This window comes from Manis pentadactyla, chromosome X (genome assembly GCF_030020395.1).
Source record: "Manis pentadactyla isolate mManPen7 chromosome X, mManPen7.hap1, whole genome shotgun sequence".
Lineage (NCBI taxonomy): Eukaryota > Metazoa > Chordata > Mammalia > Pholidota > Manidae > Manis > Manis pentadactyla.
The window spans coordinates 126,268,679-126,286,743 of record NC_080038.1 but is presented as its reverse complement, the minus strand read 5'-3'; the positions used below and the strand labels follow the sequence as shown (position 1 = coordinate 126,286,743).

At 38.2% G+C, this 18,065-nt stretch overlaps 1 protein-coding gene across 10 annotated transcripts in view; it reads left to right on the top strand.

The window, feature by feature from the left end:
* ENOX2 (ecto-NOX disulfide-thiol exchanger 2) overlaps positions 1-18,065 on the top strand; it is a 302,249-nt gene that overhangs the window by 6,730 nt on the left and 277,454 nt on the right. Inside the window, exon 1 of one of the 10 annotated variants that reach the window (XM_057495826.1) lies at positions 15,422-16,631. The exons of the other annotated variants lie outside the window; for them this stretch is intronic. The gene's annotated coding sequence lies outside the window, so the exon portion shown is untranslated. Of the gene's footprint in view, positions 1-15,421; positions 16,632-18,065 lie in introns of those variants that run through there. 10 annotated transcript variants of the gene reach the window in all.

Sequence of the window (18,065 nt, the reverse complement as noted above, 5' to 3'; positions counted from 1 at the left end):
CTTGGCTCTTAAATTTATATGTACAAAAAAAGCAAAGTGTTTACCAGTTTGACGTTTTTGAAGATCACAACAAACCCAGTTTTTCTTTTAATTCAGCGTACACCTCAGTTTAATCTACATAAAGGACTAATTGTTATTGCTATATGTTTAAAACAGTGGAAATGTTTACTTTCCAGAAGTGGCAACTGATCATATGTCTAACAATTTATATTCCAGGCATCAGTGTTGCTTCTTCTTTTTCTTCCCTACAAAGTATAAAGTTTTGCTAAAACAATGTAGGGTAGGAGGTAGAGTGAAATATATTGGCAATCTAGGAGAAAAATAAAAGATCATTTTTATTTGCTCCACCCTGCCCTCCCACCCCTGTTTCTGGCACTTAGTTTTGCAGTGTTCTTCAGTGAGGTAATGACAGGTGAGACTAAGAACTGGAGCTTTCAGTGACTACCCATTAACAAGGATGAGTTGAACATATCTGTAAGGCAGAGCACAAATGAAAATTTGGCTGTAATTCAGAAGAGTTGAAACACTGTGTGAAGAATGTTATATAAACAACATTGCTTCAGTAGTGAACTGTGAAAGATAAAGATGGGAAATTCCCAGTAAGGGCCCTTGTCATCCGCTCCAGCTGCTCTTCTACTTAGCCAGCAACAACTGCCAGTAACAGCTTCCTGGGATAGAAACTGTCCCATAGTAAGGTCCCATAACATGTCCCCTACCATTTCTTCTTCAGTCAGGTCCCCAAACACACTTCACTAGGATTACATTGGTCACATGATATTCTCATTTTCATCTTCCAGGAGATGCTGAATTTGAATTCAAGGAGTACTTGATATTCAAGCTCATTTATTCAATAGACACTTGAGTACATGTACAGGACTAGACCTTATGGCAAGGTCTAGGAATACAGTGATGAATTAAAAGTCCCTGTTTGCCCTTAAGGAGCTCACAGTCAGGAAGGGGAGATAGATACCCAAACCAGTAATTATATTACAATGGGAAAGGTACTTAGAGAAAGAGGTATGTATAAGATGCCCTGGGAACATGATAGAATTACTGCTAAGGGTGGGCAACTTACAGACCAGAATCTTAACTATACTGAATCACAAAGGATGAGTGGGCATTGCCCAGAATCTAGGTGGACAAAGAGGTGGTGGGCAAGGAATCCATGCAGAGGGACCATCAACACATGCAAGGCAGTCATATGTGTAAAAATGGATAGCTCAGAAAAAGGTAAGGTGTTGTGTGTGTGACCACTGGGAGTGTGGGTGAGGGGACAGGCTAAGAATCTGGAAAGGTGTCCTGTGGCCAGTTAGTGAAGGAAGTCTGCTTGCTAAGGAGCTTTGAATTTATCCTCTTGGTAGAGATGAGCCAACACAGGGTTTTAAATTGAGGAGTAATATTGGATTGGAGGGTGGGCTTTCTGAGGGAAAAAAATGGAGACAGAGAAAGTCCATCTTTTAATTTGACAGTCATTGGAAGGGCTTACCCTAATCACAATGCCATTTCTGCTAGACATACAAAGACCCCTTTCAGTATACAAATATCACTTTGAAGAATTTTTATCTTTTACGCACAAGACATACCTTCCTACACTTAACTGAATTTCCATTCTTTCCAGCTCAAATCAACGATCCCAGTTTTAACTGGCACTTGATTAGCATGAAGGAAATCAGAGTTTCAAAGCACAGCAACTTAGTTTAAAAAATTGTATGAGCCTATTTATTGCTTACTGAGCCAACAGGGCTAAGGTGAGTACTAGTCAACTCCTCTTGGTGACTGAGGGAAGAAAAGGGACAGAGGCTGAAGATACTGCAGGAAGTGCTATTTTGAAAATGGACAACATGCACAATATTTGAAATCCCTATATGCCACACCCAGATATGGGAAGTAGAAAGGCCAGAAGCATATGAATATAAAACAAATGCATATTAAAAGTATTTGTGCCCAAATTGTATATTCTAGCTAATCAGTTTTAGAGCATGTTCTTTCCCTGACTTATATACTGTAAATGGCTTCCCAGTATCCACAGGATGAAGTGGATCCTGTGACATGGCACTCTAGCCTGCCATTCAGTACTATCTGAAGTCTGGCTCTAACCTACCTTTCCAAATTTCATACTGCTCTCTTGCAGAACTTCTCTGCTCTAACAGTTACCCTTTCAGACACTGCTTTGGCATTACCTCACCTACCTTATTGGGGCAGGGACTATGTTTTTTACCTCTTTGAATCCCCCACAGTGCCTAGCATAGTGTCTTGCATGTAGTAGGCATCCAAGGTGTATCTATGGGTTGATTATTGTTCCCCTCATTCTTTCCAGTTTCTCTGTACTATTGACCTAATACAGCCTCTAGTAAAAATGGCAACTGAGACACTAGAGGTGCAAGGGGTCAATGCTCAACTATATTGAAATACTTTTAAGTATACAAAAGTTATAGGAATTATGTAAGGACTGTCATATACCATTCACTCAGATTCAGCAGTTTTTAATATTTTGCCCTATTTGATTTATACCTCTCTATAGAAAAATGATTATTTTGTTCTGAAACATTTGAGGTTGGAAAAGTTGTATCCCTTATCCCTCTCTTTTATTCCTCAAACTTTTTTTTAACATTGTGCAGTACTTTTTATTTGTTCACTAACATCAATATCCAGTAGGTTTTGTAAATGTGTAAAAGTGGGAAGATTCTTTGGGTAGTGGTCGTGCAGTAGTCTTCTGGATTCTTAATGAGAAACACTTGTAAATCGTGGTTTTCATTTTTTTAGAGAAAATTATTTATCTTAATAGAACACACATATAAAACTATATATTCAACTCCAGTTGAAATGTATGTGGCATCATAGTGACTACATCTGACATTAAATGGGTGGCTTTCTCAACAGCCACCGTACAATGAAAAAAAATGTTTTTGAGCATTTATTATGCTCACAACTCTCCATTTGTAATTATTTTATTAAGGTATGATTGATATACACCCTTATGAGTGTTTCACATGAAGAAATAATGTGGTTACTACATTTACCCATATTATTAAGTTCCCACTCATACCCCAATGCAGTCACTGTCCATCAGTGTAGTAAGATGACACAGAACCACTATGTGCCTTCTCTGTGCTACACTGTTCTCCCCGTGGTCCCCCACACCATGTGTACTAAACATAATATGCCTCAATTCCCTTTTCCCACCCTCCCCACCCACCCTCCCACACAGCCTCCCCTTTGGTAACCACTAGTCCCTTCTTGGAGTCTGTGAGTCTGCTGCTATTTTGTTCCTTCAGTTTTGCTTCATTGCTATACTCCACAAATGAGGGAAATCATTTGACATTTGTCTTTCTCTGCCTGGCCTATTTCACTGAGCATAATGTCCTCCAGCAACATCCATGTTGTTTCAAATGGTAGGATTTGTTTCTTTCTTATGGCCGAATAGTATCCCATTGTGTATATGTGCTACATTTTCTTTATCCATTCATCTACTGATGGACACTTAGGTTGCTTCCATATCTTGGCTATTGTAAAAAGTGCTGCGATAAACATAGGGGTGCATATGTCTTTTTGAATGTGAGAAGTTGTATTCTTTGGGTAAATTCCAAGGAGTGGGATTCCTGGGTCAAATGGTATTTCTATTTTTAGTTTTTTGAGGAACCTACATATTGCTTTCCACAATTGTTGAACTAGCTTACATTCCCACCAGCAGTGTAGGAGGGTTCCCCTTTCTCCGTATCCTCACCAGCATTTGTTGTTCTTAGTCTTTTCGATGCTGGCCATCCTTACTGGTGTGAGGTGATATCTCATTGTGGTTTTAATTTGCATTTCCCTGATGATTAGTGATGTGGAGCATCTTTTCATGTGTCTGTTGGCCATCTGAATTTCTTCTTTGGAGAACTGTCTCTTCATATCCTCTGCCCATTTGCCAATCAGGTTATTTGCTTTTTGGGTGTTGAGGCGTGTAAGTTCTTTATATATTTTGGATGTTAACCCCTTGTTGGATATGTCATTTACAAATGTATTATTCCATACTGTAGGGTGCCTTTTTGTTCTGTTGATGGTCTCCTTTGCCATACAGAAACTTTTTAGTTTGATGTAGTCCCATGAGTTCATTTTTGCTTTTGTTTCCCTTGCTCAAGGAGATGCGTTCAGGAAGAAGTTGCTGATGCTTACATTCTGGAGATTTTTGCCTATATTTTCTTCCAAGAGTTTTATGGTTTCATGACTTACTTTCAGGTCTTTGATCCATTTCGAGTTTACTTTTGCGTATGGGGTTGAACAATAACCCAGTTTCATTCTCTTGCATGCAGCTGTCCAGTTTTGCCAACACCAGTTGTTGAAGAGGCTGTCATTTCCCCATTGTATATCCATGGCTCCTTTATCATATATTAATTGACCATATATGGTTGGGTTTATATCATTGCTCTCTAGTCTGTTTCATTGGTCTATGGTTCTGTTTTTGTGCCAGAACCAATTTGTCTTGATTACTGTGGCTTTGTAGTAGAGCTTGAAGTTGGGGAGCATAATGCCCCTAGCTTTATTCTTCCTTCTCAGAATTGCTTTGGCTATTTGGGGTCTTTTGTGGTTTCCATATGAATTTTAGAATGATTTTCTCTAGTTCATTGAAGAATGCTATTGGTATTTTGAGAGGAATTGCATTGAATCTGTAGATTGCTTTAGGCAGGATGGCCATTTTGACAATATTAATTTTTCCTATCCATGAGCATGGGATGAGTATCCATTTATTGATATCTTCTTTAATTTCTCTTAAGAGTGTCTTGTAGTTTTCAGGGTATAGGTCTTTTACTTCTTGATTAGGTTTATTGCCAGGTATTTTATTCTTTTTCATACAACTATGAATGGAATTGTTTTCCTGATTTCTCTCTCTGCTAGTTCATTGTTAGTGTATAGGAATGCCTCAGATGTCTGTGTTTTAATTTTGTATCCTGCAACATTGCTGAATTCAGATATTAGATCTAGTAGTTTTGGAGTGGATTCTTTACGGGTTTTTTTTGGTATCATTAATCGACAGTTACATGAGGAACATTATGTTTACTAGACCCTCCCATTACCGAGTGCCCCCCACAATCCTCATTACAGTCACTGTCCATCAGCATAGTAAGATGCTGTAGACTCACTACTTGTCTTCTCTGTGTTGCACAGCCCTCCCCGTGCTCCCCCCACATTATACATGCTAATCGTAATTCCCCCTTTCTTCTCCCCCCATCCTTATCCCTCCCTTCCCACCCATCCACCCCAGTCCCTTTCCCTTTGGTAACTGTTAGTCCATTGTTGGGTTCTGCGATTCTGGTGCTGTTTTGTTCCTTCAGTTTTTCTTTGTTCTTAAACTACACATATGAGTGAAGTCATTTGGTACTTGTCTTTCTCCACCTGGCTTATTTCACTGAGCATAATAGCCTTTAGCTCCATCCATGTTGTTGAAAAATGGTAGGATTTGTTTTCTTCTTATGGCTGAATAATATTCCATTGTGTATATGTACCACATCTTCTTTATCCATTCATCTACTGATGGACACTTAGGTTGCTTCCAATTCTTGCCTATTGTAAATAGTGCTGCAATAAACATAGGGGTGCATATGTCTTTTTCAAACTGGGCTGCTGCATTCTTAGGGTAAATTCCTAGAAGTGGAATTCCTGGGTCAAATGGTATGTCTATTTTGAGCTTTTTGAGGAACCTCCATACTGCTTTCCACAATGGTTGAACTAGTTTACGTTCCCACCAGCAGTGTAGGAGGGTTCCCCTTTCTCCACAACCTTGCCAACATTTGTTGTTGTGTGTCTTTTGGATGGTGGCGATCCTTACTGGTGTGAGGTGATATCTCATTGTGGTTTTAATTTGTATTTCTCTGATGACTAGCAATATGGAACATCTTTTCATGTGTCTGTTGGCCATCTGAGTTTCTTCCTTGGAGAACTGACTGTTCAGATCCTCTGCCCATTTTTTAACTGGATTACTTGCTTTTTGTTTGTTGAGGTGCGTGAGCTCTTTATATATTTTGGATGTCCACCCTTTTTCGGATCTGTCAATTATGAATATATTCTCCCATACTGTAAGATGCCTTTTTGTTCTATTGGTGGGCTTTAGGGTTTTTTATGTACAATATCATGTCATCTGCAAACAGGGACAGTTTACCTTTTTCCTTGCCAATCTGGATGCCTTTTCTTTCTTTGTGTTGTCTGACTGCCATGGCTAGGACCTCCAGTGCTATGTTGAATAGAAGTGGGGAAAGTGGGCGTCCTTGTCTTCCAATCTTAAAGGAAAAGCTTTCATCTTTTCGCTGTTAAGTATGATGTTGGTTGTGGGTTTGTCATATATAGCCTTTATTATGTTGATGTACTTGCCCTCTACAACCATTTTGTTGAAAGTTTTTATCATGAATGGATGTTGAATTTTGTCAAATGCTTTTTCAGCATCTATGGAGATGATCATGTTGTTTTTGTCTTTCTTTTTATTGATGTGGTGGATGATGTTGATGGATTTTCGAATGTTGTACCATCCTTGCATCCCTGAAATAAATCCTACTTGATCATATGGATGATCTTTTTGATATATTTTTGAATTTGTTTTGGTAATATTTTGTTGAGTATTTTTGCATCTATGTTCATCAGGGATATTGGTCTGTAATTTTCTGTTTTGTGGTGTCTTTGCCTGGTTTTGGTATTAGAGTGATGCTGGCCTCATAGAATGAGTTTGGAAGTATTCCCTCTTCTACTCTTCGGAAAACTTTAAGGAGGATGGGTATTAGGTGTTCACTAAATGTTTGATAAAATTCAGCAGTGAAGCCATCTGATCCAGGGGTTTTGTTCTTAAGTAGTTTTTTGATAACCAGCTCAATTTCGTTGCTCATAATTGGTCTGTTCAGATTTTCTGTTTCTTCCTTGGTCAGCCTTTGAAGGTTGTATTTTTCTAGAAAGTTGTCCATGTCTTCTAGGTTATCCAGTTTGTTAGCATATAATTTTTCATAGTAGTCTCTCATAATTCTTTGTATTTCTGTGGTGTCTGTAGTGATTTTTCCTTTCTCGTTTCTGATTCTGTTTATGTGTGTAGATTCTCTTTTTTTCTTGATAAGTCTGGCTAGGGGTTTATCTATTTTGTTTTCTCGAAGAACCAGCTCTTGTTTTCATTGTTTCTTTCTATTGTTTTATTCTTCTCAATTTTATTTATTTCTGCTCTAATCTTTATTATGTCCCTCCTTCTACTGACTTTGGGCCTCATTTGTTCTTCTTGTTCTAGTTTCATTAATTGTGAGTTTAGACTGCTTATATGGGATTGTTCTTCTTTCCAGATGTATACCTGTATTGCAATATGCTTTCCTCTTAGTACGGCCTTGGCTGTGTCCCACAGATTTTGCGGTGTTATATTATTTTCATTTGTCTCCATATATTGCTTGATCTCTGTTTTTATTTGTTTATTGATCCATTGGTTATTTATGAACATGTTGTGAAGACTCCATGTGTTTGTGGGATTTTTCATTTTCTTTGCGTAGTGTATTTCTAGTTTCATACCTTTGTTGTCTGAGAAACTGGTTGGTACAGTTTCAATCTTTTTGAATTTACTGAGGCTCTTTTTGTGGCCTAGTATGTGATCTATTCTTGAAAATGTTCCATGTGCATTTGAGAAGAATGTGTATTCCACTGCATTTGGGTGTAGAGTTCTGTAGATGTCTTTTAGGTCCATCTGTTCTAATATGTTGTTCATTGCCTCTGTGTCCTTACTTATTTTCTTTGTGGTTGATCTGTCCTTCAGAGTGAGTGGAGTGTTGAAGTCTCCTAGAATGAATACATTGCATTCTATTTCCTCTTTTAATTCAGTTAGTATTTGTTTCACTTATGTAGGTGCTCCTGTGTTCAGTGAATAGATATTTATAATTGTTATATCTTCTTGTTGGATTGACCCCTTTACGATTATGTACTGTCCTTCTTTGTCTCTTGTGACTTTCTTTGTTTTGAAGTCTATTTTGTCTGATACAAGTACTGCAACTCCTGCTTTTTTCTCCCTATTAGTTGCATGAAATATCTTTTTTCCATACCTTCACTTTTAGTCTGTGTATGTCTTTGGAACTAAAGTGAGTCTCTCGTAGGCAGCATATGGGTGGATCTTGTTTTTTATCTGTTCAGTGACTCTATGTCTTTTGATTGGTGCATTCAGTCCATTTACATTTAGGGTGAGTATCAGTAGGTATGTGCTAATTGCCATTACAGGTTTTAGATTAACGGTTACCAAGGTTCAAGGTTAACTTCCTTACTGTCTAAGAGTCAAATTTAATTCACTTAATATGCTATTACAAATACAATCAAAGGGTTCTTTTTTTTCTTCTCCTTTTTCTCTCTCCTCTATTCTTTATATGTTAGGTATCATATTCTGTACTCTTAGTCTATCCCTTGATTGACTTTCAGGATAGTTAATTTAGTTTTCTGTTTGCTTAGTAATTAGCTGTTCTACTTTCTTTACTGTGGTTTTATTACCTCTGGTGACACCTATTAAACCTTAGGCAAATTTCCATCTATAGAAGTCCCTCCAAAATAGACTGTAGGGATGGTTTGTGGGATGTAAATTCTCTCAGCTTTTGTTTATCTGGAAATTGTTTAATCCCTCCTTCAAATTTAAATGATAATCTTGCTGGATAAAGTAATCTTGGTTCCAGGCCCTTCTGCTTCATTGCATTAAATACATCATGCCTCTCCCTTCTGGACTGTAATGTTTCTGCTGAGAAGTCTAATGATAGCCTTATGGGCTTTCCTTTGTATGTGATCTTATTTCTCTCTCTGGCTGCTTTTAATAGTCTGTCCTTATCCTTGATCTTTCCCACTTTTATTAGTATATGTCTTGGTGTTGTCTTCCTTGGGTCCCTTGTTTTGGGAGATCTGTGCATCTCCATGGCCTGAGAGACTGTCTCCTTCCCCAGATTGGGGAAGTTCTCAGCAATTACCTCCTCAATGACACTTTCTATTCCTTTCTCTCTCTTCTTCTTCTTCTGGTACCCCTATAATGCGAATTTTGTTTTGTGTGGATTGGTCACACAGTTCTCTCAATATTCTTTCATTCTTAGAGATCCTTTTTTCTCTCTGTGCCTCAGCTTCTTTGTATTCCTCCTCTCTAGTTTGTATTTCATTTATCAACTCCTCCACTGTATCCAATCTGCTTTTACTTCCCTCCATTGTGCTCTTCAATGATTGGATCTCCGACCGGAATTCATTCCTGATTTCTTAAATATCTTTCCATACCTCCATGAGCATGTTAATGATTTTTATTTTGAACTTCCTTTCAGGAATAGTCATGAGGTACATATCATCTTTCTCAGGGGTTATATTAATTTTACTCTGTACCAGGTTCCTTTGGCATTTCATATTTGTGTATGGCGCCCTCTAGTGTCCAGAAGCTCTACTCTCTGGAGCTGCTTAGCCCCTGAAGCAATGTCGGGGTTTGAAGGGGACTGGGATTGGTGCCTGGTGGTAGGAAAGAGCTGTTTCCTGCTTCCCGGCTGCTATGCTTGTCTCCACTGCCTGAACCAGTGGGCGGAGCACACAGGTATAAGCTTTTGTCCCAGAACAGCCAGATATGGATCCCTGCTTTTCACAGGTGGCTGGAATCTCAGTCTGTCCAGGAATTCTGCCTCCATTAGCTTTCCAACCCCATAATCACGGAGTATCATGAAAGCACCAAGAGCAGTTCTCTGGAGTTAGGGATTCAGCAGTCCCAGGCCTCCACTCCCTCCCTGCTCTGTTTCTCTTCCTCCCGCCGATGAGCTGGGGTGGGGGAAGGGCTTGGGTCCTGCCAGTCCACAGCTTTGGTACGTTATCCTGTTCCATGAGGTCTGCTCTTTTCTCCAGGTGTATGCAGTCTGGTGCAGTCATCTTTCCTCTTCTCTCTTGGGATTAGTTATTCTAATTATATTTTCATATAATATGCGGTTTTAGGAGGAAGCCTCTGTCTCACATCTCATGCCGCAATCTTTAATCTTATTATTCCTCAAACTTTTATGAGGAAAACTTTAAATATACAGACAAGTTGAAAAAATTATACAGTGAACACTCATTTACCCACCCTTTAGATTCTATAATTAGCATTTTATTTTGTTTGCTTTATTACCTATCCATCCATCTATACATCTTTTTATGTATTTAAAATTAAGTTGTGGATAACTGTACAATTCTTTCTAAATTCTTCAATGTCCCTATCATTATCTAGATGAACAAACTGTTTTGTACTCTGAAATCAACCAAATCACCCAATTATAACAGCATTCCCTGTATTGCCAAAACTCTAGTCTACCTGTGTACCTTACATCTGTTTAGCCATGGAACACATGTTTCCTTGATTAACTTTTAGATGCCCCCCCATTCACCTAGTTCAGTGCCAGATACGCATTCCGTAAATACCACTTGATGCTGATAATCGGAGACAGAGCTAGAGGCAGGGGAGGAATCACAATAAAACTAGAATAAACTGAGTCAGGAGGGGAGTTTATAATAAGAAGGCCACAAGGGGATGGGGGAGAGAAGTTAGGGCTTGAAGGATTAGAGAAAGAAGGGGGACTTAGCCCACCTGGTAGGTACTTCAAACAGTACATCTATCTGCTACTTTCCAACCCTCTCTTCAGGATAGTTTCCAGATAAGACTGTATATCAACTATAGTTGAATTTTAAAAAAAATAGAAGGATAGATTCCAGGAAACTAGGGACAATTGCTGTTGAGCAGAGACCATGACAAGTTTCCTTGCTACTATTTAGGCACTGCCAATTAGTATATTTATGTTGCTTCATGAATATGCTAATCTGCAAGCTGTGATTTAGTTTTAAAGGATATGGGTGGGCCACCGAAAACCTCTTTCAAACTAAATCTGTGCTACAGGCCAAAGAACACTTGAGTTCAATGAATCCTGGTTTCCTTTTTTTAACTTTTCCTTTCTTACTCTGTTGCTTATGAATACAAGGCAAACTCTAATATGCCTTCATTGAATCATTATTTTGTGCCAAGCATTGTGCTAGCAGCTATCACATCATTAGTGCTTTCTAAGAACCCAGTGTTGTAGGTACTAGTTCTTTCCCCATTTGCCAGATAAGAAAACTTGTGTGGTTAAGTATCTTGTCCATAAGCCAGAATTCAAGAAACTCAGGTTTGTCTGACTCCAGAGCCCAGGGGTCTTAAGTACATTGTCAGATGAAGTTAAAAAAAATGTCAGTCCAGTATAAATGCAAGGAAATTTACTTTCACTGTATTGACTCAGCAAGTGATTATTCACTAAGGAAGTACAGTTGAATCACTGAATTAAGGAATTGAGTCATTCAAACTTTAATCATTAGATGTTGGTACAGTAATGGATTCAGATGCTTGAGTTCAATCCCACTTCTATTACTTACTAGTTGAGTGACTGTAAGCAAGTCACTTAACATCAGTAAGCCTCAGTTTCCTCATTTATAAAATGAGGATAATAATACCTACCATATGACTGTGTTGTGAGGACTAATTTAAAAAATAATGTTAAGTATCATGCCATATTTGGCATGCAATAGGTACTCAGCATATTCTAGATCACTTTCTTTCCTTCCCTCTTCTTTTTTGGGACCAGAAACCCACCTGTAGCTTTCATTTGAAAAAAACGTACTGCTCCTCAAACTTTCTTTTGAAGAGAAATATTCTGAAAAAGAATTTTAGGCTGACTATTCCAAGGGTGAACAAGAAAAGTTGCATAACTCTTTATGTGAAGCATATTTCAAAATAAGCTAGAAACACTTAGGACAGTTGCAGTGGTCCATCTCTTTGCTTCCTGGAGATTAGGGTCAAATTGTGACATCGTCTATTTTGTCACTAGAATAAATTTCACAATTGGCATAGACTATTAGACCAGGGATATTAGTAATTCCAGCCCAGCCATTTCCAGGCAAGCAAGCTGAGGCTGAAAGAGTGTAAGTGACTTGAACAAGGTCAAACAGTGAAAAAAATCAGGAGAGCCCAGTTCTCCCAACTCCTTATCCAGTGTTCATTCTCTAGTTCCCTTGTGGATTTTCAGGTAGATGAAATTGAGTCTTGATGTGCTCTTTGCAGCAACTTGAAGTGGTTGGACTCTCAGGGTTTGGTATAAGTTTGATTGATTCAGAAAACACAGAGCTTTGTTCTGGCTCAAATTGATTCACTTGTTGCTTTTCAACTGTTAACATTTCTATTTTGTTTGGTGTTTAGCAATTAGTGTTGTTTTTCTCTGTTTTGGTTCATGGTTTGTTTGAAGTTCTTGTTTCTTTGAAATCTTCCACTGGGACTTTTGTTTTTGACAAAAATACTCAGAATCCAAAGTGGTTAACAATGGGAATTCATTTGAAAAGATCAGTTAGGCTTGGTGACAGCTACAGAGAAGGAGCTTGGATGGATTAGGGAGCCATTAGTGCTTATATTCTGGAGCTTGAAATCAGGGTAATGTAAACATTACAGTGGTTTTGGTGTGTTTGTGTGTTTGTTTTTATCAGGATGTTCTGATGCTTTCATTTCCTGTGGCTAATCTGTGTTGAAACTGCTGCCTCCCACCTCATTGCCTTTGGGACATGGAGTCAGTCTTGTTCTTGGTATGATACTCATATTTTGACTGTGAAAAAGAAACTAACAAAAAATTGTCTTCCCCGTCCTTTCCGCTTTACTTTGAATGGCCTTTCTGAGAACCTTGGGGTATAGGAATTCCAGGCTTACATGCAAGGAGTTCAGGTGCGATGCCCAAAGACAGAATAGCTCGATTCTGAAATACCGCCTTTGTTCCTTTCTTAAACAATGTGGCTTTAAAAGTCTCAGGCAAGCCTCCTTTGCTGAATCTGAAGTTGGGCTGACACTTCTGTTAGTGGCTAGCCATGCCACAGGTAAGGCTGTGGTAGAGGGTTGCAGTGATGAGGCCCCTGGAAAACTGTATCCCACCTGCCTGGCTTTCCACATGCTAAAGGAAAGTGAGTTCTAGTGCTAGGGCTGTCAGTGCTTTTCCAAGCTCTTGACTGTTTACATAAATATTTGGAAGGTTAGGACTGCAGCTGTGGTGGTAAAAGGGCCATTCCCAATACCTCAAAAGGCAAGTGCTTTCTAGGATGTGAGGTTTTAGATGATTCCAGCAAGTGTTTGTTTAGAAAACAAGCTCTCACTTTAGATTCATTCGCTCTCATCCCTTCCCCTCTTTTCTTCTCTCTTCCCCACCCTCTCCTTCCCTTCTCCATTTTCATGGCTCACTTGCTCTTAGCTACCAGTCACCTAAGTCTTTATGATGCAGATTATCTATTCCCCATTGATTTAACGTGGATTTTGAATACATATTTTACTGCCATTTTCAGTACTGGAAATGAGATTCAAAGGGAAAATTTATTTCTTCTCACAGGAAATGGGCTGGGTACTTTCTTGAGGACACAGATGGCATTGGAGGTGGCCAAGGGGAGTTGATATTTCTGCTGTAGCTCCCACCTTTCTTTTGGCTGCTTCAGATGTGGCCCATGTGGACAGACACACACTTGGGAACCACCATACAGATGGAAATCAGGACATGTGGGATTTGGATGAGCCAAAGGTCCCCAAACATTGCCTGGATCATTTAGTGCCCCAGGTGTGACCACCACAAGACTTCATGTGCTAAAATTGTGTTCCAGCTTTACCCAGCTGGTCACTCACTGTATATATAGTATCAGGGCAGCTTGGAGCCTCCTTATGCATGACTTTGTATTTTTACCTTGTGGATTTAGGTTTAGCTAACCAACCTGAATCCTTTCCCACACACTGGGCAGTGAGGATTTACCAGATTAATAGAAAGATTTATCAAAAGGAGATACTTTTTGTCCAGTAACTTTCATTCTCAATGGGACATAAAAAGAGACTTTGCAAAGAAAAATGGACCAACTTTCCAGAAAGTGACCAACTTGCCAGAAAGGAAAGAAGGAATTAGAGGGCTTCAGTCTCTTTAACAAACTTTTGATGTATTACATATCAGATTAAAAACATTTTCTTTTCACAAATTTCCCCTCTGTGACATTTTAGGAGCAAATACTGCTTCCTTCCAATTTTAATATTGGAAGAGTTGAGAATTTTTTTCATGAAATATATTAGTCTTTTCTTTTTATTTCCTTATATGATAGACATTTAGACAAGATTTGTTTCAGAATATAATAATAATAATCCCATACAATTTTATAGTACTTTATAATTTACAAAAGGGTTTTCATATCTATTATCTCATTAGCTCTTCACAAGAAACCTGTGAAGCAGTCAGGATAAATACTATTACATCCAATTTATAAATAAGGGAACTTAGACTCAGAGAAGTTAAGTGACTTGTCGAGGGTAACACAGCTGGAGAGTCATAGAACTGTAACCTGAACCCCGGTTTCGTTGCCCCACCCTAGTACTCCTTCAATTGTGTCATCTTTCCTTCCTATGAGACTATCTCCTTTTTGTTCCTACTCACTATTAATTTTGAAATTGGTCTAAAAAATGTGCTTCAGTTTAGCAGTAAGTAAAACGGAGGTATTCACAGATAAAGCCCCTTAAGATCACCTATGGAGAGAAAGTCCTGCACATAGCTCTTAGCTTTTCACCTTGACTTTAGCTGAACTATTTTTAGGTATACATGGATTGTTTCTCAGTGTTAAATACATGCACCAAAGTTGTGCAACCCACTGATTTAGGTGTTAAAGATGCACCTGGGGAACGGAACTAGGGATGAAAAGTTGGCTTAAGATAATTAGCTTCTTGCCTTTTTGTTAAGAGATGTGTTCAATATAATTTAATTTCATTATACTTCCTTTGCTTCTAACCTTTTAATACAATTCTTTGGGGAAATTAGCAAATATTTATTCTGAATTTTGATTTCTCAGAAACAAGGGTAGCTGGAGGAAAGAGAAGGTGGAGGGGTGACTTTCCATGCTCCGTAAGTGTGGGCAAGCATTATTTTGGGGGAGTTGTGAGCTAAGATTTCTTCTAAGCCATGCAAATCGTAAAGTTCGGATTTGTCAACTGCATGCTGTTTCTTCAGGCACTGATGTATGAAATCCCGAACGAATTCTCCGATGAACATACTGCTAATTGCTTCTCCACCTGCTCTCCAACCTCCTCCACCCCACCCCCTCCACTCGCAATTCAGCCTATAAGTGCCCGTCATTGGAGATGGATGGTGACACATGCAGTAATACCAATTCATAAAAGCCAGTTCCAGCCCTTGTCTTCAAGGCTCCTGGATTTTCCATTGCCTGCTTTTGTGTAAGTGAAGTGGATGGAAGTGCTACTGGCATCAGAATCCACCTCCCTATGCTCCGTTGCTAGAGCTCAGTTGCTCGGCTGGAGCTGAGCTAAACAGAAGCATCAGATCTGAGCTGGATTGTAGCTGTCTTTTTTTCTCAATGAGGGGGTGGGTTAGGGGTAGTGTGTAGTGGGGGTCTGGGGAGCTTTGGCTTTTCTTTTTGTGGAGAGAAGAGGGTAAGGGGAGAATAACTCACGGTAGGATACAACGTGAAACAGTTCCCTGAAGAGTGTCACAATGTTCCTGGTACAATATACAGGTATAGTATGTTTTATTTTATCTGAAATTCCTTTTTGTTTCAAATTTCTCTCCTATTTTGCCTCCAGTTCAACTGTACTGAAGGACAAATAAGGTTGTAATGAGCTAAACAAAATAGCTGCATAAAACATGCCTGCCCCTTGCTATGATGTTTATAGCAGATTGCTATATAAAATCTGGGTTTTTTATTAAATTGGTAGTCCCAGTCCCTTAATTGTGCATGCTTCTCTGCTGTATTCTTGTATTGAATTTCTCAAGTCTTATGTCTGCAACTGGTAGTATGTGATACAGCCTAGAGTGTTTATACAGAAGACACAGTGCTTTGGAAGCAAAAAGCAATTTTTAAACACTTAGTATGTTGTGTTTCTCTTGAGTTCATTAACTCCTGTGTTTGTTAATTGGTTGTTTAGATTTGGAATGTAGTTAAGAGTGAGGAAACTTAAAATAGGAAGCATTCCAGAACATATTTTATTTGGTAAATTTCTTTTTATTTCATTATTTAAGTCAGACTGATGAACATTATATATTTTTGTTGTTTGTTCTCCCTGTAGAAAAAAAGTGCTAGAAACAGCAAGGCTAAAAATGCCAGCTCCAAACCATTTTTATTGTAAAATATCATTGGACCAAAAGTGTTCTTAAGTATTCTCTTAAGCTTTCGGAAACATATTGGTCCATAATAATGAACTTGATGACTGATCAGGTATTGGTGAATGTTTAAAAGGCTTCTTATACAACAGTTATACAGAAAGGATCCTTCCAAATGAAAAAAAAACCGTGAGAAAGTTTCACTTTCTTGCTGAACAGAAGCTTAGTTCTTACAACCACATGTTTTGATAAGTTTAAATATCATTTATTGTCAAGGACGTTCACCTCCATACTTGCTTTATTGTCCTTAAAATATTTTGCTCCTGTGCTTACGAGCTAAAAGATCATATTCTGTTTTGATGCGTGGTTTGACAGTTGATTTCACTCCTCATTAATTGGACAGCATGCAGATGATGTGGAGAAGTGAGTGAGTGACAATATTTCAAGGTTACGCTGAAGAGCATACAGTGAACCTTAGTGCCTGGACCAACAGCTGCTGAATTGAATTGTCTGCAATTAAAGCAACAGCAGGTTTGTGTAGTCTCCCTGCAGCCCGTTTATTTGAATTTATAGCTTCAGTTTCTTCTTTGGGTAGTGGTTGGTTTGTCTCACTGTGTTGGAGAGTTGTGCTTGTTGGGTGTTTTCTCCATCCCCCAAAATGCATGCTTGGCTCTAACAGGCTGTCTCTCTGTACATTTTTAATGTGTGAAGTTGTTGAGGTTTTGCTCTTTGGGTTAAAAACAGAATAATTGTTTTTCTCCACGACAAAAGTAGTGGTACGTTTTCATGGAAAATACTGCTTTGTTCAATAAATAGAGGTTTCTCATTGGCCTGTGTTACTGGTTTAAATTTCTTTTTGTGAAAAATGTTGGACTTTGTTATGCTACTTGGATTACTGTATCTGGGAAGAACTTCTCTATGGTAATAAAAATGTTTATGTTAAAAGAATTAGTGACATTATCTCCTTGCCATCTCTCAATTCCAGGGTAACCAAATGAATAATGTCATATCCAACTGGGTGACTTTTATGACTGAATTTTATTTATATGCTAATAATGAATATGCTTAGTTCCTTCATGGTTTTACTCTATTATAAATAACTTACAGTACAGTTGTTGGTTATTGACTCATAGTGAATGTGGTATGAAACATTTACACAGTAATATAGCATATACTTGACTGGTTTATCCTCATAACAATGCTGTTTGAGGTCAGTGGTGTTATGATCTCCATTTCAGAGATAAGGAAACTGAGACTTAGAGGACAAATAACTGACTCAAGGTCTCCCATCTAACAAGTGGCAGAGCCCAAACTCTTAGTTTAGATGATCTGATTCAAGAATCTGTGCTTTTTATCCCCTTTATACCAAGCTTCCTTTTCAGTTGATGGATCCAAGGTAAATTTGACTTAAGCAACTAGTCAAGAAGACTAAATTCAGCCATTCACCAAAAATAAAGTGTTATTTAATAGAACTCCAGAGATTTTTTCTGAACTATTTTTAATCCAACACTTATTTTAATACATGAGTGTTTTCCAGATTAATTTTACAGGTATATAAAGAAACATTAGTGTTTTGATTAATTTATACATCAATATGAATGAGAGTAGAGCCTTTGAAGTTTTTGGTAAAATGTCCAATTAAAAAGGTTAATGTGGGGTATTTTCCTTCTAAAACAATCTAGTTTGTTTTTAATATTCTGCTCAGCAAACATGCATGATTATTTTCATTAAAGTATCTTTTAAAAAATATACTGGCCATGAATGTGAAGTGCTATATGTTTTTAAATTTGCATATTTTATCCAGATAAAATATACAGCTAATTCAGTTTCACACTTTTCTGTTTATCTTCCCTGTCTGTCTAGGATCAGATTTTTCATCTTTTTAAATTCCCAAATGGTTTCTCAATTTTAAATGCATTAGTTTAAAAAGAAAAAAAGCACACTTTCTGTCCCACTGAAGAAAGG